Source organism: Pistacia vera, unplaced genomic scaffold, assembly GCF_008641045.1.
Source record: "Pistacia vera cultivar Batoury unplaced genomic scaffold, PisVer_v2 Contig656, whole genome shotgun sequence".
NCBI classification, from domain to species: domain Eukaryota; kingdom Viridiplantae; phylum Streptophyta; class Magnoliopsida; order Sapindales; family Anacardiaceae; genus Pistacia; species Pistacia vera.
Window position 1 is genome coordinate 1,141,632 of NW_022196508.1, and position 16,977 is coordinate 1,158,608.

Genomic DNA, 16,977 nt, shown 5'->3' on the forward strand with positions numbered 1-16,977 from the left:
TACATGAGATTGGAAGGTAACTTGCATTTGACAAGAGCTTATAATGTCAAAATTCTCTAGTCTTCCAGATAATTAACATAAAGAGAATCAAACAAAAGCAGTTAGAGTCAGCCATTGTCAAGGTGAAGCTCCACTTATTGACTAAATAGCAGCAATCTGAATTCACCTCCTAAATGCTTTGCAATATTTTAGTAATCTAAAGAACTCCTATCCTCAGATTTACATCTGTTACCTCTGTGTTGAGTTGTTAAACAATACATACTGTTTGTTGTGTCTATATGAGTTGAGAAAACCTTTCGATAGTAGACCATGTGAACAACATGACCTGGAAACCAAACATATGGCATGAGATACACCAACTGCCACAGGGGTCCCAATTGACTTCAATAGGACATAGTTGCACTCTAGCAACCCAGGAATTCCCAATTGAGAATCTTTGGCATTTCCCCACATGTACAACTTCCCTTTATCTAATATATAGCAAATTATCAAAACTTATGGTAAAAACAAATATAAATCATGAGCTTTATTTATAGATTTGCATATAAAATTATTGTTCTATAATGATATCCAAATATTTGATTTTATTAAATTTAAGTATCTCTCAACTTAGTTGAATACTAAAAGATATCCTCAAACCTATTTCTGTGTTATTATGAGATCGGATAACTATAGATACTTTGGAAGGTGGTAGGATTGAAGGGTGATGGAAATATCAAAGACCATTTAACTCTTCTTACGTGTTATGGCTGCTGACGATGAGCCCCCACAAACGATGTAGACTACACGCTCATCAACTAAAGCCTGATCACCCCAGGTACTTTCTGATTTTCGGTTGAAGAATGACCCAATGACCATGTCCACCATATCCCAAGAAAGAACTTTGCCTTCATCTGAAATTATACATAAAAAATGAAAACCAATATTAGTATACAGCTAGAATGGGAAGGAGGGGGTGACAAGTGAGGAATGGATTTAATAAGGGTGCTGTGGTAATGTGAATTTAAGCAATTATTTACGAGTTAATGCAAGGGAGTGACAGCCACCACTTGCTATCTGAAGATACGAACATCTTCAAGGCTAGGAATTGCGGGTCCCCAACCACCAACCTTATCACCTCTTCCAAGCTCATAGTTAGAACTTGCTGAGCAGAACAGAGACATGTGTAATATGATGTCATTGTAATGTTAGAGAAGCAGAGATAAATGAAATTTCATCAAAGTGAAAACTTAAGAGAGTGATATCCAGAACTGTGCAACTTTCCGAAACAATAAATGAAAGTAACAAACTGCAATTGGGTAGAGATAAGGAGAGAAATAAGAACAAAGAGTTGATATTTACACTCCCCAATTCCAAAGTTGCCCTTCCTCTGTCAGTACTATTGTAAACAAGCCACTACAAGAAACAGCAGCCATAGGTACAGGTAATGCTTTCACCTTAGAAGGATACTAAGTCCACCTCCTCATAGGGCCTCAACCAAGACCAAGGCCCAATCTTCCATTCCTTCATCTCGACTCCAAGTACAAAGTTCCCCCATATTCAATAATAGATGGATTAAGATATTTGACTCCCTCTTTCTTTATTCTTTGTAATTAATTAAAGGCAATATGAATCATCTTCTCATAAAGAACAACTAGAACACATAAATGCTAGAATAATAAACCTACAGACATTTGAAATATGTTCCATTCAATTTATTCTGCAGTACTAGATTGATATGTTTTCCACATTATGAGGTCAAGAGGGCAGTTTCCGAAGGTCGCAAATCAAAACTCTATAAATTAGTCCAGGGTAAGCAACCTATATCTAAAATGCAAACCCAATAGTATATCATGTAAAGAATTTCCATACAAAAAACAAGGTCAGTTAAGAAGCACACTTGATCAGTTATTGCAGTCGTATGTGTCCCATGGTTGCGATGTGCCATATTTCCCATTCAAGAACCTCCACCAATTAGGAAAACAACTCTCTATGATAGACAGAATGTCCAAGTGCGCCAAAACACCATAACCCCTGCAACCTTTTAATGATAAGCCATTATTATCAGACTAAAACAAGTAAGTGGAACACAACAATGTGAGAATATGTGCACACAACTCTCTTCTCCTGATATTTATCCAATCAAGCACAAGACATCATTAATTATCAGGCCAACCAGGTAAACTGACATAGTTATATCTAAATCTTGAATAACAACATAGTTGCTTCAAATCCCATTTGACTAAATAAGAAAGGAAAAATGCTCTGTTGATCAAATGTGATTCAAATATTGATAAAAGCTTTTGCTTTCTGTTTATTAGTCTTTGTGTTGCAATTCAAGGAGAGTGCTACATCATGTCAACTAACTTCACCAATGAGCTCCTTTAAAATATTAAATTACCATACCAAGAAAATTTTGGTTAGAGATTACATTACCCCTGCAAGATTCATGACTCCAAATAAAACAACATCTCGTTGCAATATAATCAAAGTGATTATTTTTGTAGCCTTTTTGCTAATTTACTTCTTTGAAAAAAAAAAAAAAAAAAAAAAAAAAACTTTTAACCTTTGATTACTCAACATACATACACTTATAATAATATATAAGCTGCTAAATGACGCCTAAGCAAAGATGTTTAAAACTTCACACCAAACAAACACTCAATCAATGAACAAATAATGAATGTAAAGTTGTTAATTACTCACTGACAAGCGAAAATTCCCAAGTGAAGCAAAGCAACAGAGTGAACTCCACCAAGAGCAACACACTGAGCGGATCATCAACCAATAGGGTTCAAACTAGGACAAACACAGCATTTTCATGCCCAAAACCAAGCACTTTCCATTGGAGAGTGACGGGGTCGTTTTGTTTTTCATTTGTGTGCTGTAGAGAAGTGGGATTTTGGTGGATGAAGAGGAAGTGGAGAGAGGCGATTGAGGAGTTGTGAGGCGTTGGCGAAGAAGCATTGAAGTGAAGAAGGGGTTGCATTTGAGGAAATACCATTTCATCCGTATTTTCGTTACCCTGTCAGGTAATGGAGTTAGAGAGGTGTTAGACGGTGTAGGGGCATAAAAGTCATTTCAACACAATTTGCAAAACATGAAGATTAAAAAAAGGTAATCTTTGTAAGCTGTTTTATTCCAAAATATAAAAGATGGAATGTTCTTATTATCAAAAAGCTTTTTGATATTGAAAAGATCAACTCAAATATTTAAAATAACTTACACATAATTTTGTATTTTAATGGTATTAATAAATAACAAAATCTCAATATTCATGATTCTATATATATATAGGTTTTCAATTTCTTTGTTTATTTACCTCAAAAATCTTAAACGTGAAAAAAATACAGACTTCGTTTACAAATATCAATTATCGGTAGACTAAATTATTCTATAGTATTAACGGACGAAATTAAACCGTTGTCCTGATGCTAACAAACGTGATCTAAATTTGATATTTTCAAGAAATTTCATGAGAAAACTTGTATGCTTTTACTATTAAAGGACCTAGGGAGTTTTGGGGGATCAAACTTTTTGTGAGTAGAAATTGTTCAAGATGTTCTAATTGCGTATATTCACTAATGAATTCATAATCTAGACTGTAATGAGTGGGACAATTATAGAAATATTCATAAAGAAGATTAAGGTTCTGAAATTGATGATCAGATCATTTTAGATTGGATGATAAAGAATTAAATATTAGCAGAGTGTTTTGTTTCGTCCCAAAAAAAACCCATTTGGTCAGGTGTTCGGATGACTACACCTTCGAATAACCAAGAAGCATGATGAAGTATATGTGAGTGATGAAGTGTGAAAAGATTTTATTTTTAGTTGATTTTTTTCAACTATTATCAACATTTGGGGTTAGTTTACTTTAATTCTCCATTGTAGATGTTTCTACCGTGTAAAGAATCCTTTTTCTGAATTTGGTTTGTAGTTTGTCATGGTAACTCTAATTAATTATTTATTGTAGTTTTTCAAATTACTAATGCTAAAAGTATGAAAAATTTTAAAAAAGTATTTTATACGAAGTAATGTGACAGGGAATGAATAGAAAGATGTGTATAAGTGATATGAATAAAATAGTAAATATGATAAGTTTGACTTTTTATATCCACTCGGCCATTATTTTCTGTCGCATTACTTGTACGTCAACATCACTTAGATTTGACAAAGAGGTTCGGATCCACCGGTTCGACCATACCTAGTTAATAATAAGGTATAAGTCAATAAAATTAGACCCATACCCGGCCCGACCGTTTTGAAAGCGGGTGAATGGGTACACCCGCAGGTCTCAGTTTGTCTTTGAATTGAAATCCCTGTCATCTCCTCTCTCACACTCACTCACTCTCGTCTCTCAAAACTCGTGCAAATCCATGTAAACGTCGCCCTACCAGCAACTCCACCGTCGCCGCTTCTCAGTCTGCACTCTCCAGAGCCACGTCTATAGTCTCCACCATCACCGCATCTCCAATCTCAGAGCCACAACGCAACTCCACGTCTTGTCATCCAAGGTATGTGTATCTTTGAACCCTTTAATCACATCCTCTGTTTCATAACTCACATTCACTTCGTCTTTTAACACTCATCTCACAGTCACTCACTCACTCACTTCGGTTAAAGCTCCTCCAGTCTCCACCGACTGCCGCTTCTCCAGTCTCCGGCCGTGCTGCTCAGGAACATGAAGCCTCAATCTTTACCTTCAACTGCAGATGGTACAATGAATTATATAATATATACATGAACTTGAAAATTTCATTGGAATGGGAGAAAAAAACAAATTAGCTTCTGTTTGTCTTAATTTGTGCTCTATCTCTTGAATGTACCGACTTCTTGTAATTATGGGGCCCGTCTCCGAATGAGATTATGATTCAAGAAAGGGAATGATTGACATTTTCTCCAACCTTACAGGGAGACTGGGTCTGTGGTTGGTTGGGTCTGTGTGTTGGTTATACAATATTGTTTTATTCTAATAAGGATTAAGACCCCAAATTCCAATCACTCCTGCCGGCTCCACCTGATTACTTATCTAAATCTCACTTCTTTGCTTCTTCGTTAATTTATTTTTCAAGAGGATCTCTTTGGCTTTGATTTCCTCTCCGTTGGTTTTGGTTGGTTGGGCGCTCTGTTGTGTTGTGCCTTCTCTGGGTGTGTCTGTTTGTGTTTGCCTTGGGATGTTGTGGGTTCCTTTGTGGCAGTTGAAGGCTCTTTGGAGTGTGTGTGGTCATTTTGAGTTCGGATTTTTTTAGTGCTGTCCTTGCCCTATGTTGTTTGTTGGTATAGTGGGTGTTTTTGGGTGATCATGCTGCTGTAGGTTCTTCTTCTGGGCTGTGGGTTTTTGGCAGTTTTTCCTGGCTGTTTGTCTATTTTTGCTGGCGTAAGGCCTTGGCGGATGGTTCTTTACTGGCTGTTCTGGTGTCTTGTTTGTGCAGACGTGAGCTGGTGTGAAGACTGTTTCTGGCCTCCCGTGGTGTTTTTGGTGCTGCGCCTGGGCTTTTTCAGCTGCTGCTCTTGGGTTGTGTTGCTAGTTTTGCTTGGCCTGTCCAAAGGCTGTTGTGGTTACTAAAACCATTGTATTATTTGATGTAATGTATTATAATACCAAACTTGTATGAAATGAGCTAATGCAGCTAATAATATACTCTATATCTATCAACTTTCATTCAATAATAAATATATTTAAATACATGTTTGAGGTATTGTGCTTTTCATTGAAGCTATGTTATCAGATGAAATTGATTTTGATGAGGTGACTTTTTTATCGGTCCTAAACAGTTTCACAGTTGCAGCGATTGGACTTAGCTTAACAGCTGCGTGCCTATATATTAAGAATTTGGCAACATTGGCGTTATTGTATTGAATGCAATTATTGTCATGTATTCAAGATGCAGCTTTGTCCTACATTATTTAAAGTTTTGATAATATGCTGGAGCGAGATGTTGTTTCTTGGAATACAATGATTTCTGCTTTTGTTCAGAATGGGTTGGATGATGAAGGATTAATTCTTTTGTATGAGATGCAGAACAAACAATATTATGATTGATTCCGTTACTGTTACTGCTTTGCTTAACAGCTTCAAATCTGAGAAACCGTGATATTGGAAAGCAGACCCATGCTTATTTTTAAGGCATGGCATTCAGTTTGAGGGAATGGAAAGTTATATAGACATGTATGCAAAATCTGGTTTGATTAGAGCTTCTCAACAAAATTTGGAGAGAAACCATACTGGAGACAGAGATCAAGCCACTTGGAATGCTATGATTGTGGGTATACCCAAAATGGATTGGTTGAGGAAGTTCATTACTTTTAGGCAGATGTTTGGGCAGAACGTAACTCCCATGTTGTGAATATAGCATCTGTGCTCCCAGCTTGTAATCCAATGGGAAATATAGAGTCGGCCATTTGGGCAAGCAACTTCATGGATTCTATCCCCCATTGTTGGACAAAATGTCTTTGTAGGCTCGCTTTTGTTGATACGTATTCTAAGTCGGGTTCAATTTCTTATGCTGAAACGTGTCTGCCCAAACTCTAAAAAAATGCAATTGTAGACTCTTCTTGTTTTGCAGAATGCAAGAATGTGACATGAACCTAATGCGTTACCTTTGTTGTAGTGTTGTCTGCTTGTAGTTATGCTGGCTGGTTGATGAAGGTCTTCAAATATTGAGTTATAGAGAGGAAATACAAGATTCAGCTCAACTGAGAAGCACTATTGTTGTGTTGTGGATATGTTAGGTAGGGTTGGGAGGGTGGTTGAAGCCTATGAGTTTGTCTAAAAATTAGGTGAAGAGGGGAATGTGTTGGAAATTTTGGGGTTCGCTTCTTGGTGCTTGCAGACTTCATGGAAAATCTGATTGGGAGAAGTTGTTGCCAAGAAGTTGCTTGAATTAGATGCAAGAAAAAAATGACGAGCTATCATGTTTTGCTCTCAAATATCTATGCAGAAAAAGGAAACTGTGAAAATGTTGACAAAGTAAGGAAAGAGATGAGAGAAAGAGGGTTGAGAAAAAAAGTTGGATGTTCTTGGATTGGTACTAGAGGTTATGTGAACTGTTTCACGTCTAAGGATCAAGAGCATCCGCAAAGTGATGAGATATATGAGAAGTTGGAAAGATTAGCCATGGAAATGAAAAATGCTGGTTATAGGACCAACCGAAGCTCTAATCTAGATGCCATCTCCCAGTTTAATGAATGAACTGGAATATTCATTATGGACTTTGAAAATGGGAGAATGAAAACCATGTTTAGTGAAGACAACTAGCTGCAAAAATGTTGGTTGTTGAAAGGCCAGTAGTTGGTCATTTAATTATTGTGGATACAACATGATGTTAGGTCTAAATCGTGGTCCTGTGTCAAGACTGACAATTTCGATCAATGCTCAACTTGCTCAGTTGAGCAGCTCAGTGTTTAGCATGACGCAATTATTTTGATGTTTGCATGGTCTTTAGTGGTTAAGTTAAGCAATGGAGACTGAATTAGATTAAAGTGGATAAGCTACTCAACTTTATTTAATCAGGCCTTATCTCATTGATTAGGCAAAATACAGAAAAACTCTCATTCTAGCATGATGGTAAAAATTTCGCCTTTAAAAAAATTATATCACTCTATGCTCAGCAGCAACAGGACTTTATATATATGGTGCATGAATTTCTTTATTGGATCTTTCACACTTTTTCAACTGCAGCGGCTGCTTTCTCATTGCTTCTTAGTTATGGATATCTTCTTAGGTTCTATCCTCTGCTGTGATCAAAGTATCTTCTTCATTGACTTAGTAAAGTGACCATACCTAAATTTTTGTCGCAGATTCTGTCTTTTGGGTGAACACAAAGAAGAAAATGAAAGATTGGTTTAAAATTCATTTGAGAAGTTTTTGTATGTAAAATTGTTATATAGTTTTTATTATTTAAATTTTCGATACTTTATTCTTAAAACCGTTAGAATTCTTTTTAAGCTGATAGTTTAGACATCTTTTTATACCTCAACATATGAAATAATTTCAGGTAGATAAATTGGTAATATGGAGAGTTTGGACCTTATGCTTGAATAATGGATAATTGAAATGGAAATTTGAACTAATTTTTATCTTAGATGGGAATAAATTTTAAACAAATATAACCGGAGCAAAAGTTTAAAGCCATTTTCTATTGATATATAAGATTTTACATTCATTAAGTTAAGAAGAAAATGCCTACTTTGGATTTTCTATGGTCTTTTGTTTTTGCTTCATTCTCCTTGGAACGAGTTTTCGATATATTGGTCGATGTGATGCTCTAATGGATGTTCACAAGAATCAATTAATTCAAAATTTTGTAATTTCATTTTCCCTTTTTTTGAAAATATCAATCATAATTGTGACAGGAACAAATGTTACATGGATTGCAGAACTCAAAAAGACCATATTCTCCCTCTAGCACATCATCATCTACAATCGAGCAGCATGATCATGGAGTTGCCAGGGGAATCGACGCCATCTACCGCCATTTGCCAGTTTGCGCCAGTGTTCCTCTGCAGACTATATGAATTAAACCTAGGAGATTGAAGGAGCTACAGCAGTCGACCTTCAACCTGGCATTCTAAGTTCCAAGTTTGTAACCTTGTTTTCTCTTCCTTCGAAACACTGGTAAACGGATGCTGAACTTTTTCATATGAATCCCAGCATGTAAATAACATTCTTCTTATTATTTTCCCACTGAATTTATATGGAGCAACAGTGGTTCATGAAATTTCATCTGTCGTTTAAAAAAAAAAATACTTACCACATCGTAATACAAAAGATAATCGAAAAATTGCATCAATTGTATATATGTAATGATGGCAAAATACTTATATAAAATAGTTTTATCACCTCATTATTAAATAATGTGGTGAAACGTCCAATAAAATAGTGGCATATAAAATTAGTTTTCGTATTGTGTCGGTTATTGATGAATCATATAAAATAATTATTGATTAATAATGTTGACCGGGGATGAAAGAGAAAAACGATAACACATGTCACTATCTCACTGGATGATCTTGCTCGTCAGGTATGGATATACTCAACCATAGTACATGCGTTGTATGTTAACATGGTATATACAGTACACTCAGTGCATGAGTTACACGTGTCTCTTCTCTTTTCACTATTAGCAACACAGTGACATTAAATAAAATCTTTATAGTCACAATAGTGGGACTAACTAATTTTATTATTATGAGAAAGTTATAACTTAATAGAGATTTAGTTACAAAAATTTCTTATTTCATAATTTGTGTTTTAATAATATAATATTAGGATTTCAATTCATGTTTTAATAGTATTAGGTTTCAATTCAACGCTTCAATTGTCAACTTTTAAAACGGATAGAAAATCATGTCTTGGAACCAACAAAGATAAGTGTCCTTGACAAAATTGAAAATGCAGTTGTTGCATGGTCAATTGATGTGAAGTTAAGGACAATTGTCAATTGTTTTAAGCATTGCAAAATTAGGACATCCGATGTCGATGAATTGTAAGTTACAAATGAAGTGAATGAAGAGAATCAAAGAGTCATTATAGAATTAAGTAATCAGATTCAACAACTTCACTATACTAATTGAATGGATATTAATATCTTTCTCAATCATCCAAATAAATAACAAGTCACGTATGCTTTAACTGAAGAAGAAATCATTGTTACAATTAGACAAGAAAAGAAAGGAAATAATAATGAGGATGATAATACAAAAATATAAAAAGTCTCATGCCAAGAAGCTCTAAACATGCTTGAGAAACTATAAATGTTTTGACTTCAACAAAAAAATGTCAATGCCAGCGAGTAATGTACTTGCAAATTAAAAGGTGTAATAACGACTCTAAAGAATAAATTATTGTCCCAAACAACTAGATAAATATTTTTATTTCATTTTAAACCTTTAATATAATCTAACATATATTTTTTTGCAATATAAAGATAATTATTATTACAATGTGAAATTTATTCTTATTTGTAACTATCCCAAATTAGAAATATAATTTTTTATGACTATGTAGAGTTTATTGTTATATAGGGTATATTCGTAGAGAGGCTTTACTTTATATCCATAAAAGCTTGGTAAAATTTTACTCACAACCAACAAAAGGAATCATCAATCATCCACAGCTCGTCTTTATTCTTATATCAAGCATCGACCCCCTCTTCTCCACCATGGAGTTGGCCAAGCTCCTCGTCCACCACCACCACCACCGCTCCATCACCTCCTTGTCATGAAACTACCTTCTGACGCCAAAGTCAATGCCTACCTCGACTTAGTCTCTGCAACCAACCATATCAACTTCGTTCATCTTCCCAGCGATCACATTCCACTTCCTGGATCCAACCGTAGTAAATTCTTCCCTTTATATATTGAATCTCATAAACCCCACGTCAAAGCAGTTGTCTGTCTCTAAGCTTCTTCACTCTGAGTCAGCCTCTGATGACTTACCCAGACTCGTCGGGTTCGTTCTCGACATGTTTTGTACAATCATGATCGATATTGCTTATGAGCTTGGGGTTGAGCTATATTTACTACACATCGAGTGTAGGGTTTCTCGGTTTGATGTTTCACGTGCAAGCTCTTTATGATGATCAGAACATGCACACCACTGAGTTGAAAGACTCGGATACCGAGTTGGAAGTACCGAGTCTCGTTAACCCAATTTCTGCTAAGGTTTTTCCTTTTGCGTACTTGGAGAAAGATTGAGCTATGATAGTGTTTGAGCAAGCAAGGAGGTTCTGAAGGGTTAAGGGTATTGTTGTAAATTCATTCATGGAGCTGGAGTCTAATATGATAAAGTCTTTCTCAAATGGTGAAACCAACATCCCACCCGTTTATTCTGTAGGAACCATTTTGAATCTTGAGGGTGATAGCATTGATTTAGGGTCAAGTGGGTCCAAAACAAAAGCAGAAATCATGGAGTGGCTTGATGATCAACCGCCATAGTCGGTTGTGTTCCTATGCTTCGGGAGCATGGGAAGTTTCGATAAGGATCAGGTGAAAGAGATTGCCTGTGTGCTCCAACAGAGTGGGCATCGGTTCTTATGGTCCCTGCATCAACCTCCACCAAAGGATCAGTTCGCCGTACCGAGTGACTACACAAATCCAACGGACGTGCTGCCAAAAGGATTTCTTGATCGAACGGTCAAGATTGGAAAAGTAATCAGATGGACTCCACAAGTGTCAATCTTAGCCCACAAGATGATCGGAGGGTTCGTATCACACTGTGGGTGGAATTCTACACTAGAGAGCATATGGTTTGGCGTTCCAATTAATTGAATGCCTTTGAAATGGTGATTGAGTTGGGATTAGCGGTTGAAATTAAAATGGATTAAAATGAGAGGCTTGTTCAAGTCTTATAAAAAAACCATGTCATAAGATATATGAGATGTTGGAAGGATTAGCCATGGAAATAAAAAAAATGCTGATATAGGGCCACCTAAGCTCCAATCTAGATGCCATCTCTCTGTTTAATGAATGAACATGAATATTCTTCACAGATTTTGAAAATGGGAGAACGAAAACCATGTGTAGTAAACTGAAGACAGCTAGCTGCAAAAATGATTGGCTGTTGAAAGGCTAGCAGTTGGTCTTTTAGTTTATTATTTCCTTCTCCTTATAGTGAGCTTTCATGCTCTGATGAATGTTAATAAGAATTAGTTCATGTAATTTCATTGTCCCTTTTTTTTTTCGAAATAACAGATGTTACATGGATTTAGGAACTCAACAAGACCATATTCACCCCATTGCTCTTCATGTCCAGGATCGACAAACTCTACAATCCGGTAATCTCTTCATCATCTGCAATTGAGCAGGAAAAAATAATGGAGTTGGCAGGGGAGTCAACGCCATCTACCGCCTTCTGCCAGTTTGCGCCCTTTTTTAAGTTCTAACAGGTAAAAGATGCCCAAAATATTTCATGTGAATTCCAACAGATAAACAATAATCTTCTTAATTCTTTTCACACTGCATTTATATAGAGCAAGTATGGCTTATGTCTACCATGTCACAAGTTAATACATCATGAACATCTGATAAACAAGGCAAAACTTGACTTTTAATCAAAAAGCAAGACATCTTTCTCTGTTGGTAAAATATTTGAACATAAATCACTAAAGTAAGGTTAGATTCATTAGAGTCTGAATAGTAATACTCAGTTACTTTTCAATTTCCAGTTATTTGAACACATACATGTCTTCTCCCTGTTAGCAAAGCATTTAATCATCGCTGACTTATCGTCTTGTTTACATAGATAGTTTTACTTCAATTAATTTCCATTTTAAAATCCATTTAACTTTTATTGAATTTTACTCTCAAAACTCAAGAACACAATAACCAGCTTCAATGAACAAGAAAGCCGACCTCGTCTTCATCCCTACACCAGGCGTCAGACACCTTGGCTCCACCATGGAGCTGGCCAAGCTCCTCGTCACCAACGCATCTCCATCACCAACGCATCTCCATCACGGTCCCTGTCATGAAATTACCCTTTGACTCCAAAGTTAACACCTATCTAAACTCACTCTTTGCTTGTGACCGCATCAACTTCGTTCATCTCCCAAGCGATGACCTTCAAATATTCGACCCTAGAAGCTTCTTCACTTCGTTCATTGAATCTCATAAACACCTCGTCAAATAAGCCGTCTCTAAGATTGTTCACTCCGAGTTAGCCTCCCTTGACTCATCTCGACTCGCCGGGTTTGTCCTTGACATGTTTTGTACTAGCATGACTATTGGATTATTAGTATAATAAGTTAATTAGTTTAGTTAGCTAATTAATCTGTCAGTTAGTTAGTTAAGTGGTTTAGTTAATTGGTTAAATAGTTAGTTAGTTGTTACGGTTAATTAACTGTGATTGACTAACTATGGTTTCTTGTATAAACATATAAACTGTGCTTCTTGTAAACGGATCCCTTTAAGCTGAATAAAAAATTTCCTTCTCTCAAATGCAATTTGTTCATGGTATCAAATCAGTGTTTTTTTCGACCGTCAAATCTTTGGTAGTTGATTTAGTCTTTTTCAATTAGATTTATTATAGATCTAGTTGAAAAATGATAGATTGATGTATTATTGGCTAGATCCAGTCGATAATGCACTATTATATTAGATTTCGATTACTTTTCTATTATAGCGGTCGGAATCTGGCAAATGTGGATAAATAAATGTGTTTTTCTTAATTTCTAAACTTTTTTTTTTGTGGGTGTTTGTTAAATTAATAAACTTAAAAAATTAAAAAATAGTTAAATAAAATATAATAGCATTTTTAGGAAATAAACTGATATTTTAGAAATGAGGAGTGTTATCCTTACAAAGACAAATACAAAGGGGGCGTAGACAATTGTTACTCTTGACTTCATGATTTCTCTCTCTCTCTCTCTCTCTCTCTCTCTCTCTCTCTCTCTCTCTCTCTCTCTCTCTCTCTTTCCCTTTTTTCTTTGTTTTTTTTCTTCTCTCCCACGTCACTTGGTAACCCTTTTTGTATAGGTCTTTGTAAGAATAACATTTTTCTTTAAAAATAGTATGAATAGGATAATAAAATATACTAAACCTAATAGACCTAGAATTCCCCAAATTTAAATCGGCCCCAAAATTCTTCTATCCTAAATTTGCAAACCAAATAATACCCGGCTGAGATTGCATATACCATATAAGATGACACATCATGAAATAAAAGAAATGGTGTACAAGGTGATGTAAAGATAGTATTATTCCTAATTAAAAACAAAAATTGAATGAAATAAAATAAGAAAATAAAGTAGTATAAGACAAAGGATATTAAAGTCTTTTTCTATGGTACACCAATGATGTGTCTCACTCTCACGTTGGTTTCCACACATCCGCCGACACTATCAAACAAATAATCAAAGAGCACTACAATGATAACTGAACCATTAAACAACACTACATTTATGATGAGTCAGTTACTGAGTTCACCCCCCACTCGCCCAATGACGGGCACGCACAATAATAACTCAAGGCCTTCAGATATGGACACTTGGACAGTCGGGATGATAACTTTCAGAAAATTAATTTGATTTACAAGCGAGATCTCGCCCGTCACACCTAAGCCGGCGGCGACCAGACTCCCTTTTTTATTCCTTTATTATTAAATAAATATTTTTCTCACAAATTGGCATAGTAATTAATTAATTATATCATCATCTTCATCAGCCACTTGTCCTGTATATAACTTCCCATCAACTTTGTTGGTAAACGAAAGTGCAGAACAAAAGGATGAAGAAAACTGAGCTAGTGTTGATCCCTTATCGGGCGTCGGCCACGTTGTAACGATGGTGGAGATGGCAAAGCTCCTGGTCCACTGTGACCAGGGGCAGACCCAGCCCCTTGTAGGGTAGAACCAAGCATCTCCTCACATTTTTAAAAAAAAAAAATTATTTATATAAGCATATAAAAAAATTCTATTAATGTATATATCTAACTTTACCGGATTTTTAAAAAATAAAAAATATTATATATATATATATATATATATTATATATATATATATATATTAAAGTTCATGGAAAATTTTCTATAAATATATATATTTTAGACATATCATATTAAAAGTTTAAAACTCGTTTTATTCTTCTCTATGTTTATCTGTTTTTTATAATTTTATCATGAAAATTCTTTACTCTTTCATTTTCTCTTTCACTTTCTTTATATTATTCGTTCTTAAAATTTTAAAAAACTGAAATTGTTAAAGTTTTTACTAATTAAAGTACCACAATTAGTTTCGTTTTCTGTTTTATCAGTTTTAGATATATGTATTACTGATTTCATTTTAGTTTATTTTAAGGTTGAATTATGCTTATTTTTTTGACATTTTTTATCCTAATTTAATGGAAAATAACATAGATCTTATGAGTTTGTTTTGTGTTTTGTGTTTAAGAATGTTCTTACTTTCTCAAAATAAACATTAATTATATTTTACTGAACATTATTCTTCACCCTTCACCCACCACTTTCCTATATTTCCAACGTTACTGTTTAACTGTTCAAAATTATGAAAGTAGTTTGAGTTATTATCTATATTTATACTAAGAAAATTTTTCTCTTTTTTTATTAATTCATATTAAAAGTTAAGACAACGTTGGCTTAATTTAAGTTTTGGTTAACTTTAGCTAGGCTAAATCTGATAAAAGTCATGAGAATTTATATTATAATCATTAAAAACAAAAAAAAAAAATTAAAAGAAGAAAAAAAGGAGAAATAAGAAATTTGCGTAGAATATTTTTTGTGCATTATGATTATTGTAAACTCTTTTAATTATACTGAATTTAAATGAATCGTTAAATTTCTATGATACTTTGCTCTCTTTAATTAAAAATATTTTTTTATGTAAATTTTTTTTATATTTTTTTATAAATTAAATATTAATTTTAACATAATTTACTTAAAATTTTACTTCTAAACAATTTAGTCAAGTAAACTCTTACGTTATTGCATTATTTCCTGTAGATGATTGATATTGGACCTTTTTTTTTTAGTTAAGGTTTAGTAATATTATTTAAGTTTTCACGTTTAGTGAATTTTTTTAAGTTTTCGAGAAAGGAGAACCGCGGAGGCCCACTGGGCAAAAATCCTGGTCTGTCAGTGACTGTGACCACCTCCTCTCCATCACCGTCCTCGTCATGCAGCTCCCCTTAGACACTAAAGTCCCCGTGTACCTTCATTCACTCTCTCTCTCTCTCCACTCAACCCGAACTTCAAAATCATTCAACTCCCAGAAGTCAATCTTTCCCCTTCAAAATCATTTTCTCGCATAAGCTTCATGGATTCGTTCGTCAAAAGCCATTAACCTCTCGTCAAAGAAGCAGTCACTAAGCTAATTCAGACGAAGTCAGCCTCTGGTGGCTCACCTCGACTCGCCGGGTTTGTTCTCGATATGTTCTGTGCGGACATGATTGAAGTTGCGAATGATTTGGAGTTCCTAGCTGCATTTTCTACACCTCCAGTGCAGCTTTTCTTAGTATGCAGTTACACTTGCAAGTTCTTTGTGATGAGCAAAACCAGCCCATCACTGAGTTGAAAGACTCGGTCACTGAGTTGAAAGACTCGGTCACTGAGTTGAATGTCCCGAGTCTCGTTAAGCCGTTTCCTGTTAGGAATTTGCCTATCGTGTTCACAGAGAGAGTGGACTACTGTTATGTTTCAACAAGCGAGGGGGGTTTAGAGAAGCAGAGCGCATTATTGTAAATACATTCAAGGAGTTGGAATCCTATGCGGTCGAGTCTTTCTCTGATGGTAAGTTGAACAACACCCCACCTTTGTATACACCGGGACCCATTTTGAATTTAGAGGGTGATGAGATTGATCGAGGATCAGGTGGATCCATCTCAATAGCAGAGATCAAGGAGTGGCTTGATGATCAACCGCCATCATCGATGTTGTTTCTTTGCCCCGGGAGCATGGGAAGCTTCAGTGAGGACCAGGAGTTGTCGGGAATGCCGCGGCCGGCGCTGAGGCTGAACTGATAGAAGCTTTGCCAAAGCTTGAGATCGCGACGAGTTTCAGCGTGGGGCTTGACAAAGTTGACTTGGGGAAGTGTAAAGAGAAGGGAATAAGAGTCACAAACACTCCTGATGTGTTGACTGATGACGTGGCGGATTTGGCAGTTGGGTTGACTTTGGCTGTGTTGAGGAGGTTGTGTGAGAGTGATCGGTATTTGAGGAGTGGCAAGTGGAAGAGAGGAGATTATAAGTTGACTACTAAGGTTAGTGGGATTTTTATTAATGTTAGTTTGGTTTTTGCTTTCGTGGATTAGTATGAAATTGCCTGATTTAATGTTCTGCTAGCATTTTTCTTGGTGTTGGATTTGATAAAGTGGAGAATTTTGTTGTTAATTTTTAGTGTTTTTAGAGTCTAATTGTTAATTAGTGCTGAAACCACCATAACCTTATAAGAACTTAAATGTGATAAATGTATAATCCGGCAAAGGGTTGTTCTGTGATGTTGGTGATGGTGGTAGTATAGTGATCCGTGGTGTTGAATATGCTT

General features: G+C 35.5%; 2 pseudogenes; one reads left to right on the forward strand and one right to left on the reverse strand.

Annotated features, from left to right (window-relative positions):
• Window positions 1–228: 228 nt before the first annotated feature.
• Window positions 229–2,170, reverse strand: LOC116112124 (annotated as a pseudogene).
• Window positions 2,171–4,663: 2,493 nt separating this feature from the next.
• Window positions 4,664–7,174, forward strand: LOC116112125 (annotated as a pseudogene).
• Window positions 7,175–16,977: the final 9,803 nt, after the last annotated feature.